This window comes from Spodoptera frugiperda, chromosome 17, assembly GCF_023101765.2.
Source record: "Spodoptera frugiperda isolate SF20-4 chromosome 17, AGI-APGP_CSIRO_Sfru_2.0, whole genome shotgun sequence".
Taxonomy (NCBI): Eukaryota; Metazoa; Arthropoda; class Insecta; order Lepidoptera; family Noctuidae; genus Spodoptera; species Spodoptera frugiperda.
The window spans coordinates 4,372,038-4,384,927 of NC_064228.1; the positions used below are offsets into that span (position 1 = coordinate 4,372,038).

Sequence of the window (12,890 nt, forward strand, 5' to 3'; positions counted from 1 at the left end):
TACTCTTAAGGGGAAGATATTTTGGTTCTGTTTTGGGATCATTTTCCCATGGATTTTTGTATCTTTGTAGGAGTTAATTATGATGAATGAGAAATGTGTAGTTGGTGATGATGAAAGTGATGTTACTTCTTTGTGTTGTTTCGATATTTGATTCTCAAGACCTTCTTAATGATAATTTTGGTTGTTTCGATTTTTATTCTGAAGTACAGTAAAGGCTAGAGTTTTAGTTTTTAAAGTTCTTTTTCTAGTATAAGGCGGTAAACGAGAAGAAAGATCACTTGGTGGTAAGCAATCGGCGTCACCTATGGTCAACACCAGAGGCGTTACAAGTGCGTTTCCAACTGTTTGCGGGTTGGAAATTTGAGGATTGTTGGGGATTGTGGAACTTAGGGAAGAGGGGTATTGGGCCTCCCGTAACCTCACTCACACAACGCAAGCATTCAATACCAATGACTGTCCCGCTTACGGCGACTTACTGACTTATTTGATCTTACTGACTAAAAACCACACCGTTCCTACTCCTGCTATTCGAGCCAGAGTCCCGGTAACCCGCTGGATAATCCGCAGCTCTAATATTTCAATGTCTGATTTACGTTAAAATAGCTTATAGAAATCAAAATTATGTATAATAATTATGTACTTGTGAAACTAAACTAAACTAATAAGTTATATAATAATAGCTTCACTAAAATTATACCCACTCATATTTATCTACCCACTACCTAACTCGTGTTAGTTAAATGCGTAATTAAACTTCAATTAGAATCCGATATTTGATCTGGCAAACAGTTTTACATTTAATTACTTAGGAGATAAAGTTTTAATTAGGTTTTATTCTGATATTCACATCTTTTGTGTACGTAAGGGGTCGGCAGAGGAGCTCATAATATTAACACATTGAACGCCGTGGTGGACACCGGTGACCGACTTTAGCGGAGGATTTGCCTTCAACAGTTTTCTATTGGCAGTCAAAGGCTTAAATGTAACATTTAGGCCTACAGTCCATGTAACCGCACGTCTTACGCACGCTTTCGTCAATAGAAGAATGCATAACGTTTGGAATACAATTGCTTGCTACTTGCATAAAATTAATCAAAATACTGACTTTTTTATCGAATACATGCAGCATGACATGTGACGTATCCGAGAACTAGAATTGAACCTGCCAACCACTTCATTATCCTACCTCCTTATCAAATTCCCCGAACACAATACCTCTTTGATTAAAATAAAAATATTCCTTGTTGTAAATAATAATCCGTTTATTCCACTCTGTGATCCTCAGCCCTCATTGTAAATCACTGTATAGCAGGAAAACATGCTTAAAAACATAAATTGCTGTCTGAGCCTCAACTCATGCGCATTCAGTGTTAAACTTAAGCCATATTAAGTCATTATGTTTAAGTTTTACACCGCAACGTATAAACGGCAGATCAACCTACCCCAACTTACTAGTTTTTTATAGGATCTTCGATCTTCATATCAGCAGAACAAAGTTAAAAATGGAATAAAGGAATTTGACAGAAAGGAGCTATGCTTGATCTGCTGATATTCGAACAAGTGACTTACATACGGGTGCCAAGTTTGTCAAACTTTAACTTAGAGTCCTTTGCTTAAGTTGTTAAGCCCATGTTCAAGTAGTTCAGTCAATTATGTGTTATTAATATTTTGTGTTTTATGGTTTAGAGAAATGTTGTAAAGAAAATGATAAGAGGGATGATGACGGAGTATGAAAATTAAAAATCTACTTAGTCCATCAGTTAGGTAATGAAAAAAATGTCACTATTAAATTATTCACTTAGATAAAACGTATAAAATTTTAGGAGTGGGAACTAACTACGTCACTGTTGAGTATAAAATGTACAGAGAGGTGTCGCGCGATATTTCAAATCAATATATCGTCGAAAGTACTTACTTGTTTCTATCTTATATATAAAAATGAATCGCTAAAAGTGTTGGTAAGCGCATAACTCGAGAACGCCTGGACCAATTTGGCCAATTCTTTTTTTGTAATATTCGTCGAAGTTCAAGGATGGTTTTTACGGCGAGAAAATATCAAATAATTGACGGGAAAGCCCTAAAAACAGCCCTTTTCTTTATCCCATACAAACGTTTTCTAACTAATACGTAGAGTCAATTTGAGCTTAATTGCTATTGGATAAAGTTCATATTGGATAAATTTCTATTGGATACTAAAAAACAAATGCTATAGATTCCCTACTAATATAATAAATGCGAAAGTAACTCTGTCTGTCTGTAATTACGATTTCACGCCTAAACCAGTGAACCGATTTTGATGAAATTTGGTACTGAGATAGAATAGACCTTACTTGATACTTTTTATTGCAAAAAAATAGCGGAGAATGGGTAAAAATAGGGGATAAATGGTCATATGGAAATTCGTCATTTTAAAAGCTGTAACAGTAAAACTTTGTATTTAGATACTTAATGAGGAACGAAAGAACATAGGCTACTTTTTATTGCAGAAAAATAGGGGAGAGTGGATTTTTTAAGCTGTAACAGTGAAATTTTTTATTTAGACACTTAATGAGGAGCGAAAGCACATATGCTTCTTTTTAATAAAAAGGGTATAAAGCGTAGAATGCTTGATAGAGGAGGTTAATGTTTGCTTGAAAATTCGTCATTTTCGTTAATACGTTGCCTGTGGCTTCACTCGCGTATACATATCTTTAAAAATGCTATCAGTAACATATTCTCAAGTAATTCACATTTTACATGACATACGGCAGCATTTTGACCGCTAACACCACTACGCGGACGAAGTCGCGGGCAAAAGCTAGATGTTTTCAATAAACGTTCATGTCAAATATTTGTTGTCCATCCTGTCAAATACTGTAAATAATGATTGACGTTTATGCATAAACTATTTGAAAAAGGTAAATAAACAATTGTCTGTATTTTTTTTAAATCTATTGAACATGTTGAAAAGTGCATTAAGCACTAATAGAAACTCCTCAAATATTTATGCGTGTGTTCAGAAATTTATTTTGTGTAAATTAAAGTTTCTATTCACGTTTTCGAACAAACAATGCTCTTTCAATATAGTCTATTGGTGTGAATGACATTGACATTCGTATTGCCCGATTTTTAAAATATGCAAAATTAAATGTATATTTTTCAATATTTCTGAGAGATTATCTTAATATTTTTTCGAGTTTTAAAGACTAAGAAGATTTTTATTTGTTTGTTCAATCAAGGTAAGTTCACATCTTCATATTGATTTTTATTAATTTTTGGTGACTACACAATACTACAATTTGGTATACATGGTTATGCAGAAAATGTATGAGAGCTTTTTATTTTCAGTTGGAATTTCGTTTTTAACGATACTACCACCCAGGCGTATAAGCTTAGGCCGAGAACTCGAAATACGGCAAGTCAAAGAAATATAAGAGCAAATCAAACTGATCGGCAACGCGAAGCGCGAAATGAACTTGAACTGAATCGATATCAAGATAGAAATGTTGTGTTTAACCCCACAAAGCTGCATTCAGTTATAATGTGGCAATTGATTACAGTTCAGAGCAAATTGTTGCTATTGGACTAATGAACATTGTGTGTCCACATTGGGATTGAAATTCAAAAATGAAGCCTCTGGATTGTGTTGTGCCAGCGGCGCGGCCAAGTCAAATTGACGCCATTGGTACCGCCACCAGGAACACTACATTCATTGGTTAATTTTTGGACTCATATCCAGCAGTACAATAATTGCTTTCTAATGACATCATTTGGGGCAACAAAAGTTATACGAGACAATTTTATGCCTACTTTTAGTAAGTAAGTATAATGACAAACGTTTTTTTTTTTAGTTTTAAAACCATGTAGCTGGTGCAAAATATATCAAGTCAGTGATGTGTTTATTTTGTAAACAATAAGTCAAATACATAATAATAGTCTATAATCCGAAGACTTAATCAGCAACATTTTATAACATGTTGTATTTAATAGTGGCATGAGCAAGATGTTCTTGGTAAAGCCTACTACCTAAAGCTGCCGTGGAAGGCTGTTTAATGTCGAGGTTAAAAGTAGTTTTAATTTGAAATGATGGTACAATTTGCTATACAATTACCTGTATACAGATTTATATTCTTGCAGATTCAGGAATTCAAATATATCATCAAACAGGTTCCTTATTGCCAGTGCCTGTTGAAGACTGTACATTTTTGCAAATATATTTTATGGACCATTCAGCAAGAGAAGTCGATCAGCGTTGCGCACACAACAACTCAGTAAAGAGATCCATTGTGATGAACAACTTCAAACATGTTTCCATCAACACAATGAATTAGTTGCATTATTCACAAATGCATTAGACCGCATGCCATCAGATAATCACAAAATTGTCATCAGAGCCGATAAGGCGCCTGCAGGACAAAATGCTGGACGTTTTAATGTGCCAACAATTGATAAAGAGCGCGCGTGGTATTGAGCTCAGTGTTTACTTAAAAATGCCAAGTTCTTCAATAGCGATTTGTAAAAATATTAGCGAATTTATGAATCCTATGGAATAAACACTATTATGAAAATATATTTTGTTTTTTATTAAAATAGTAAACTCCTTTTCAGGTATAGTGAGACCAGGAAATTATGGATTCATTATTGTATGGAGGATATTATAGATTCCAGTTCAAATTGAATAGGGACTCATACATAGCTCAGCTATACAAAATAAAGTAGAGCATCATTGCTACACGAAAGCGGTACGAAGTTCGCTGGGTCAGCTAGTAATCAAAATAAATAATACATGTCTGAAGTTTTAAAATCATCTACAAGACGGACATTAAAATTAAAATTAGTCATGTTCTCATTCTATAAATGCAAAAAAAATAATTGTGTGAGCGGATGTATGTGTCTGTGTTAATTCTGAAAACACTAAAAGACGTATTTGTTTGAAAGGTAAAGAGGTAGATTATAGCCTGGGATATTATTAAAGAAGAAGCTGGTACATTAATAATTCAAAAACAATGCTTAGACAGTTACTTTCTTACACAAAATTTCAAATGAAACGCAAAGTCAACTCCATTGAATTCGACTCTGGTATTTATAATTTTGAAATCAAATCGGCATAATAAAGGCAAGGAGTGGTTTATTCAAAAATACTTACTTTTGTTCCAAAGACTGAATTTACCAAGTTTTTGATTGTTTGTCTAACAATATAAACAAGATGGATTGAAAAGTTTTGAGAGCTCATTAGGCTCTTTAAATATTGTATCGTTTATTGTAGATACTTTTTGTATTGCGAGTAAGTACCAACCAAAGTCACATTGAAAAGTTTTACTGAAATATTAAACTGATTAGCGATTTTCCTTTTGTTAGAGATTTTTGTGTTTTGTTTAGGTCGTTCTAAGTTCTTTTTTGGAAGATATGTATCTTATCTAATGTAATTGTGGGACGAGGTTTTTTTTTGATGGGGGGGGGAGAATCATCCTAAGACTTTTCCCGCTTATGGTGAGGCGTGACTACGGATTGTTGGAAGGACTGCTTAGCGGGTTACCGCGGCTCCGGCTCGAAAGGCAGGAGTAGGAACAGGATGGTTTTTAGTCAGTAAGAGTCAGACACTCTCTGTCGTCTCGCCCAAACAGGAGATGATATTGGACGATGTTCTCCCTTCAAAAGAAAGTGGTGAAGCGAGATAGTGTCAAAATCTAAATGACTAAAAACCACCCCGTTTCTACACCTTCTTTATTATAATGGTTACGTCAAACTTCTCTTTTTTCAGTTTGAGTTTCAGTAAAAGTCTGACACTCCCTCTCGCCTCTCCCAAAGCGAGAAAAGTCAATGGACGATTATGGCCCCTCAAAAAAAAAAAAAAACCAAAAATGTTTGACAAAATATACGCCCCTATAATCCATGTTTGCTGACTTCAGATAATAAATAAAATGGCGGAGGTTCGCACACCATCGCGAAATTATTTTATCTTTATAACCAAGTTGTAGGCTCAGCTCAAGACTTTCTCAGTATCTTGCTTGGGTACTTGAGATTGTGTTTTTATAGTTTCTCTTACTTTATATTATTTAATTACTGCTTATAAGAGACTTTTCTCGGGATTTTGTAACAATATATCTACGAATTTAACAACGAAGTCTACACCCTTGGTAAATAATTTATTTTTTAAATATTGTTTGTGATATCGCTATAGAAAGGTATATTTGCATACGGATTTTCTGAATTTTTGCTTTATTCCGATAATCCGTAGGTATAAATTCAATTTTTATCAGCTGTTTTAAGTACCACCTACTAAAGTATAAGTGACAAATCGCTGTTCGCACGCTTGCCGCACGCGGTCGATGCGTGGACAACGCGCTACCCGCGAATGATCCTCGCAAAGACCAAAAAACACATGACTACATCGAAAACTTGTAGACTAAGCGATGTCAACTCGTTGACTGCGCGACGTTTACTGGTTGACCACCCGATGTTCACTCGTTGACCACGCGCCGTCCACCCGTAGACCACCTCACGCCCCTGAGGTGTTGCTGGCCAAGTGAGTCCAATGACCGATGACATTGATGATATTCCTATGTAATAGAAAAAAATTAATTATCCTGCTGTTACAGATAGTTTCCAAATCAATCATCCTCATACGTATCTGCAAACGATCGACCAAAGAGACAAATAAATATTAATTTCAATAAGAACAACTTTTAAGAACCGTCTCCAAACAAAACTTACATCACACTAATAAATTCAAAACCAATCAGCCTTTCTTACTTCGCCACAAAATACTCGCACAAGCATTCACAAGTTGACACTATAAATCATTACTAACATTAGTTTCGAAACTATTTAATAAATTACCCAAATGCAGACAAAGTTTGCAACAGTTGTAGACAGTGTCGCGTCTTCGGGAAACAATTTATCAATATTACAAGTTTATATTTGACCCGTCAATTATACTGCGATTATGGATCTTATCTTTAGTCAAATATTAATTGTTTTGGCTTAGCAATCTGGTAAAGTAAACTGTGTTTGGGAAGTTTGTGTCGCTTATGTATGTTAGTAATGAAATGTAAGAGAAATCTTTGTGTAATTTTTGGAATATTTTTTTCTTCTCACGTGAAGAAGGTTTGAGTTTTCAAACTTATAATTATAGAAAGTATAAGCCCAGATTTCCTCACGATGTTTTCCTTCACCGTTTGTCATTGGTGTCTAAATAATCTTAAAAAATATCATATATCTAACTCGGAAAAAGTCACATTGGTACTTGGTAAGTCTCGAAACTGTACTCTCAAGCATGAAAAGCGTTTACAAACATACAAGTTCACATACACATGACATTCAGACCGAAACAACAATTTGTGTATTACACAAAAAGTAGTTCCGCAAACCCGCTCCACGTTCCACGGCAGTCGGTTGCCCAGCCAACCTTACCTACCTTATTACAAAAAATATGAAAAAACAAACACATTATACACAAAAATAACCAACTTTGCTCCATTAAATCTCCCCTTACCAACCCTTTATAAGTCCATCACGTTAAATATCGATCCGTCATACCTACAGTCCACTTAATTATTGCATTACAGAAACCTGACTCAATAGGTTTTTGTTTAATCCCCTCCTTTCTTATGTAAATATAATTTTGATCGAAGAGGGCCTGATTTGATTGTTTTACGTACAATAAATGAGATTACGGGAGTAAATTGTATACTTGATTTTTGTAATTTCCAAGATGGTGGAAAATAAGAGAAGAGAGAATGTTTTGCAAAATCGGCTTCGTAAATTCGGTTGAGTTCGTTTTCGTAAATTAGATTTGTTTTAAGGGTATTGTGTTTTAAGCGATGTTGATATTGTTTATTTTAGTATGGGTTGAGGTGTTGCGTTCGATTCGATCTTTTGGTCAGTAACAAAATATTTTTGCTTATTTTTTCTTCTTTACATTAAGCCTTTTATTTAAACCACCTGTAAAGGAAAGTGGCAAATAATAAAAATCAGGAACCATAGTAAAGATTATTCCAATGCAATACCTATGTTTTGCCATTAGTGTAATTTTAATCCATTAATTAAAATGTAGGTAATCTCGTAGTCTATTTTTTACAGTCGAAATTAAATTATCATACACAATTCTGTAAAAACTCTAAATTGAAAACAGAAAAAACAATTAAGAACCACCTAAAAAAAAGCAATAAAAAATCTCCAAATAATTCGATTAAGCAAAACGAAACGTATGGAAGGAAGACAAACTAAAACTAGAAAGAATCCTCAACACGGCCATGTGACGTCACCAAAAAAAAACTGCGGAAAACGGCAAAAATATCCACAAAACTGTTCGGCAGACAGAACAAGCTGTCGATATTGACAAATGGACAGATTCTTGAAGACTATCGCAGAATGTACGAGAACGTGTTGGATTTTTGGACGAAAAAAATTGCTCTCGCCCCTGTCTTGTTAGAGAGATTCCGTTTTTAGTGTACGTAGTACGCAGGGAATAAAAACCGGTGTTTCGCTCTTTGTCCGGACTCGAGTTTAATCTTTTTAGGGTGTTTTTTGAATGTTTGCTAAGGAGAAATGGCAATTAGATTAAATGTTGCTTCATTGCTGATCTTCAACAATCTGTGTTCTTTGAAAAATGCACTGATGTATCTCAATTGCGTAAGTGATTTGATAATAGAAATGAGCTACATAATTTGATCCATAGATCAGCCAGTGGATGCAGGTGGCGGCTTGTCGTTCTACGTTTAGGACTAAGGGGGAGGCCTTTGTTTTGCAGTGGACATCTCTTGGCTGATGATGATGATGATAATTAAGCGAAGTTATCAGAAAGGTGTTTAAAAGTCTGCCTTTTTTAAGGGTTAATAGAGGTACTAATTCAACTGACAACTCGCTGATAAGTCAGGGGACAAACTTGTGTATAGAAGACAAGCACTACTTCCTGAAGAGGAAATCTTCATAGAAAATAAAGAAGACCTTTCTGAAAAAGGGTTTAATTTACTAGGGGCTAGTTAAATAAATTAAAAACAGGTCCGTGAGGTAAAAGAGGCGTGTATTTTTGCAGGTCTGATTACGGAAAAAGTGATACCAACACATATTTTTACACAGATTACATTTAAATGTGTATCAACACAAAATAAATAATGTTCGGTTGCCAAAACTTTCACACTAGTAGCGGGTTCGATTCCCACACGGAGCAACTCTTTATGTGTGATTAACAAATTGTTGTTTCAGGTCTAGATGCGTATGTGAACTTGTATGTTTGTAAATGTACCTTCGATACAGGAGAAAATCCTAGTGTGGGACAACGTCAAAATCAACAATTCAGCACAGACGACATCGGTGTACCTCCAAACTAGTTCCAAAAAAAGATTAATATACCACAGAGGAAACTAGACGGGAAAAGTCGCGTCACGTACTATTCTTTTGGAGACAATATGAATAGCTTACACTCGCAGATAGAGGGAAGACGTTGACAAACGTCGATACGTTTGTCGTCTCACGTCAATAAGTAGACCCTTTTATGGAGTTTTGCTCGTAACGGTTATCATGTTGGGACGTTTTTGTCTTCTTATATTTTTTTGTTAGGGTTTTCCTAAGTTTTGAGTGGTTAAATTCTTCTGTTGTTTGTTCTTTACTGTTGTTTTAAAAACTAAACTTAAGAAGGGTTTTTTTTCATTTGAGAAAACCTTGGTTGTATCTACAGTAATTGAAATTGCTAGTTTTCTAATTCCTTAGACCTTGGAATAAATACATTAGTAGTAATACATACTCCCATAGGTGTAGGCAGAGATAATGGAACGCCAATTGCTACGATTCTTACACACCTCTTTCGCTTCACCAGCAGTCATCAGTATATTCATCCATGCTCGTCGGTTAAAGCTACTTTTAATTTGGCCCTTCTTTAATGTATCGCCTATCTGGTCATAGAGATATTATATCTAGTTTAAGCTCAGGTACGAGAAATTAACCTTCAGAAACTACATTTTAGATTTTATTGGAGTCATTATTTTTCCTTTTTAGTTAGATTTCTATCAAAAACACTTTCTTTAATGTACAACACAATATTACCTTAACAGTTTAAAACCTGACGTATTTTATGCGTATCTAAATCATCTGCCTTAACTGGAGTCTCGCGATCCGCATAGGCACAACTCCCTAGAGTCCTCTCAGTACTATCATTGTACCCTCCAAGGAATGACTTCGCCGACATTTATGCGAGTAACCTACAAGTATTTGCTATATATCCTCCCCTCTCGGATATTTTTGAAAGGATTTATGTTTTACATAAATTCCTTGCTAGGCTTTTTAGGTTGTATGAACATGTTTATTTATATTGGGTATGATGTTTTTGAGCTGTTTTCTTGTTTATCCTTGGCTTGTATTGTTATAATTAAATTTGCTTTTTAGGAATTTTCTACATTATTTTTTGTAGTTTTTTACCCGACTGCGCCAGAAGGAGGGTTATGTTTTTCGAGTGTATGTAGGTATGTATAATTGTTTGGCACGCTCTGCAGCCTAAACGGCTTGATGGATTTTGACTTGAGAGGTGTCGTTGGATTCGTATTTACTGTGAGAGAGACACTGGATATATCAAAATAATAAAAAAACAAAATGGCGGATTTTTGGCGCCAAATTAGAATATTTCTCACTCTCTAGCCTAAACGGCTTGATGGATTTTGACTTGAGAGGTGTCGTTGGATTCGTATTTACTGTGAGAGTGACACTGGATATATCAAAATAAAAAAATAATAAAACTAAAAAAAATTAAATAAAAAAGGTAATTTAAAAAACTAAAAAACCCGACTGCTTTTCTTTATAATATTAAAATGAAAAAAAAACCCTAAAACATGAAAGTCATCGTAAAATTTAAGCAGTCGGGACCCATTCTAGAAAGCCAGCCGTATGTGCCCTCACAAAGTCTTTATATTAAGAATAGGTCCCGACTGCTTACATTTTACGATGACTTTCTTGTTTTAGGGTTTTTTTTTTCATTTTAATATTATAAAGAAACGCAGTCGGGTTTTTTAGTTCTTTAAATTACCTTTTTTATTTTATACTAGAGTCAGCAGTTACTGGCTTGGTAATACAATTTTTAGATTCTACGCTACTTCTTTTTTGAAAACTTTGGCTACTTATGAATTCAATTTTACTATGATAGACAGCCTACTCAGATTGAGCAAGCGTGGTGATTAATTCACAAACCTTCCCCGTGAGAGAAGTCTTGGGTTAGCAGTGGCTACTTACAGGCATTTGTGATGTGTGATAGCTGACTCTAAAATCTAAACCAAGACCTTCTGCTTGACTATGTAACTTGCCGCCACTTTACTAAAGATACTATTAAGAAAATATTACTATAAAGTAACAAAAAAGAAACCACTGCGTATAAAAACTCCCAAGTACTAAAAATAAAATACAAAATGATTTATCTAACTATAGTAATAAAATAACACACGGAAATTCATCTCGAGTTGCCACAAAGGCTTGTCATACGAAGCACTAAGTGCTTGTCCACACTGACTCGAGGGCGCGGGTGCGGGCGCGGGAGCGGTTTTGAAATATGAAAGTTTAGGAGAGGGAGATTTGCGTAAGGGACCTCACGACGGGGACGGCAGTGTCCAGGGGTAAGGTCGTTGTAGCGGTGTCTTTGGACATCGCCAACGCCTTCAACTCCCTACCCTGGAGCTGCATACTGGAGGCACTCCGGTATCACCGGGTTCCTACCTACCTCCGTCATATAATCGAGGCCTACCTGACAGACAGGTATGTCATATACCCCGGTCACCAGGGCGAATGGAAACGGCGAGAGATGTCGCGCGGTGTTCCACAGGGTTCGGTTTTGGGACCGCTCCTGTGGGATATCGGTTACGACTGGGTGCTGCGCACCGACCTCCCGAACGGCGTTGGCGTAATATGTTACGCCGACGATACGCTAGTGTTAGCGCACGGGAGGTCGCACCAGGCGGCGGCCAACTTAATGGCGAGAGCGGTTGCGGCAGTTGTTGACAGGATCCGGCAATTGGGACTCGAGGTGGCGCTCCACAAGTCCGAGGCCATGTGCTTTCATGGCCGCGGGAACGCGCCACCTCCGGGTGGGTCCCAAATAACGGCGGGAGGAGTTTCCATCGGCGTCGAGACGACGATGAAGTATCTAGGACTCGTCCTCGACAGTCGATGGAACTTCGTGGAACACTTCCGACGTTTGGCTCCTAAGTTGGAGCGGACGGGGGCTGCGCTTAAGCGGCTCCTGCCAAACCTCGGGGGGCCAAATGCCTCCTGCCGGAGGTTGTACGCGGGGATCGTGCGGTCCATGGCCCTCTACGGCGCCCCTGTGTGGGCGCCGAACCTGATGCGGCGGCCAGCTCGGGCGCTGCTCACGTCTCAGAGGGTCATGGCCATCCGGGTGATTCGTGGATATCGCACGATCTCCGGGGAGGCGGCGAACCTCCTTGCCGGATTACCGCCGTGGGATTTGGAGGCGAAAGTGCTCGCGCGCGTCTTCAGTCTGCGCGCCGACGCGTGTCGCCGGGGCGAAACTCCATTGCCGCGCCAGATAAGTGCGTGGCGGGACGAGCTCCGGCGCGATCTCATGGCGGAATGGCAGCAACGACTGTCGCAACCGAGGGCTGGGCTCGCTGTCATCGCAGCGGTAAGTCCCCTCTTTGAGGAGTGGCTAGAGAGGCGCCACGGCGTCCTCACCTACCGCCTAACGCAGGTGCTTACCGGACATGGGAGTTTCGGTAGGTTCCTGTTCCTTATTGGGCGGGAGGAAACGCCCGGGTGTCATCACTGTGAGGACCGCCCGGAGGACACGGTAGAACATACAGTGGCGGTGTGCCCTGCGTGGGCTGAGCACCGCCAAGTCCTCAGGGATGTGGTCGGCGACGGCGACCTCTCGCGCCCGGCACTGGTTCAGGCCATGGTGCGGAGCGAGAGGG

The 12,890-nt window shown here is 37.8% G+C and overlaps 1 long non-coding RNA gene across 1 annotated transcript; it reads left to right on the forward strand.

Annotated features, from left to right (window-relative positions):
• Positions 1–3,057: 3,057 nt before the first annotated feature.
• Positions 3,058–4,477, forward strand: LOC126911640 (uncharacterized). The gene is made up of 3 exons (XR_007706159.1): positions 3,058–3,218; positions 3,328–3,798; positions 4,117–4,477. It is a non-coding gene; the product is annotated as an uncharacterized LOC126911640 (long non-coding RNA).
• Positions 4,478–12,890: the final 8,413 nt, after the last annotated feature.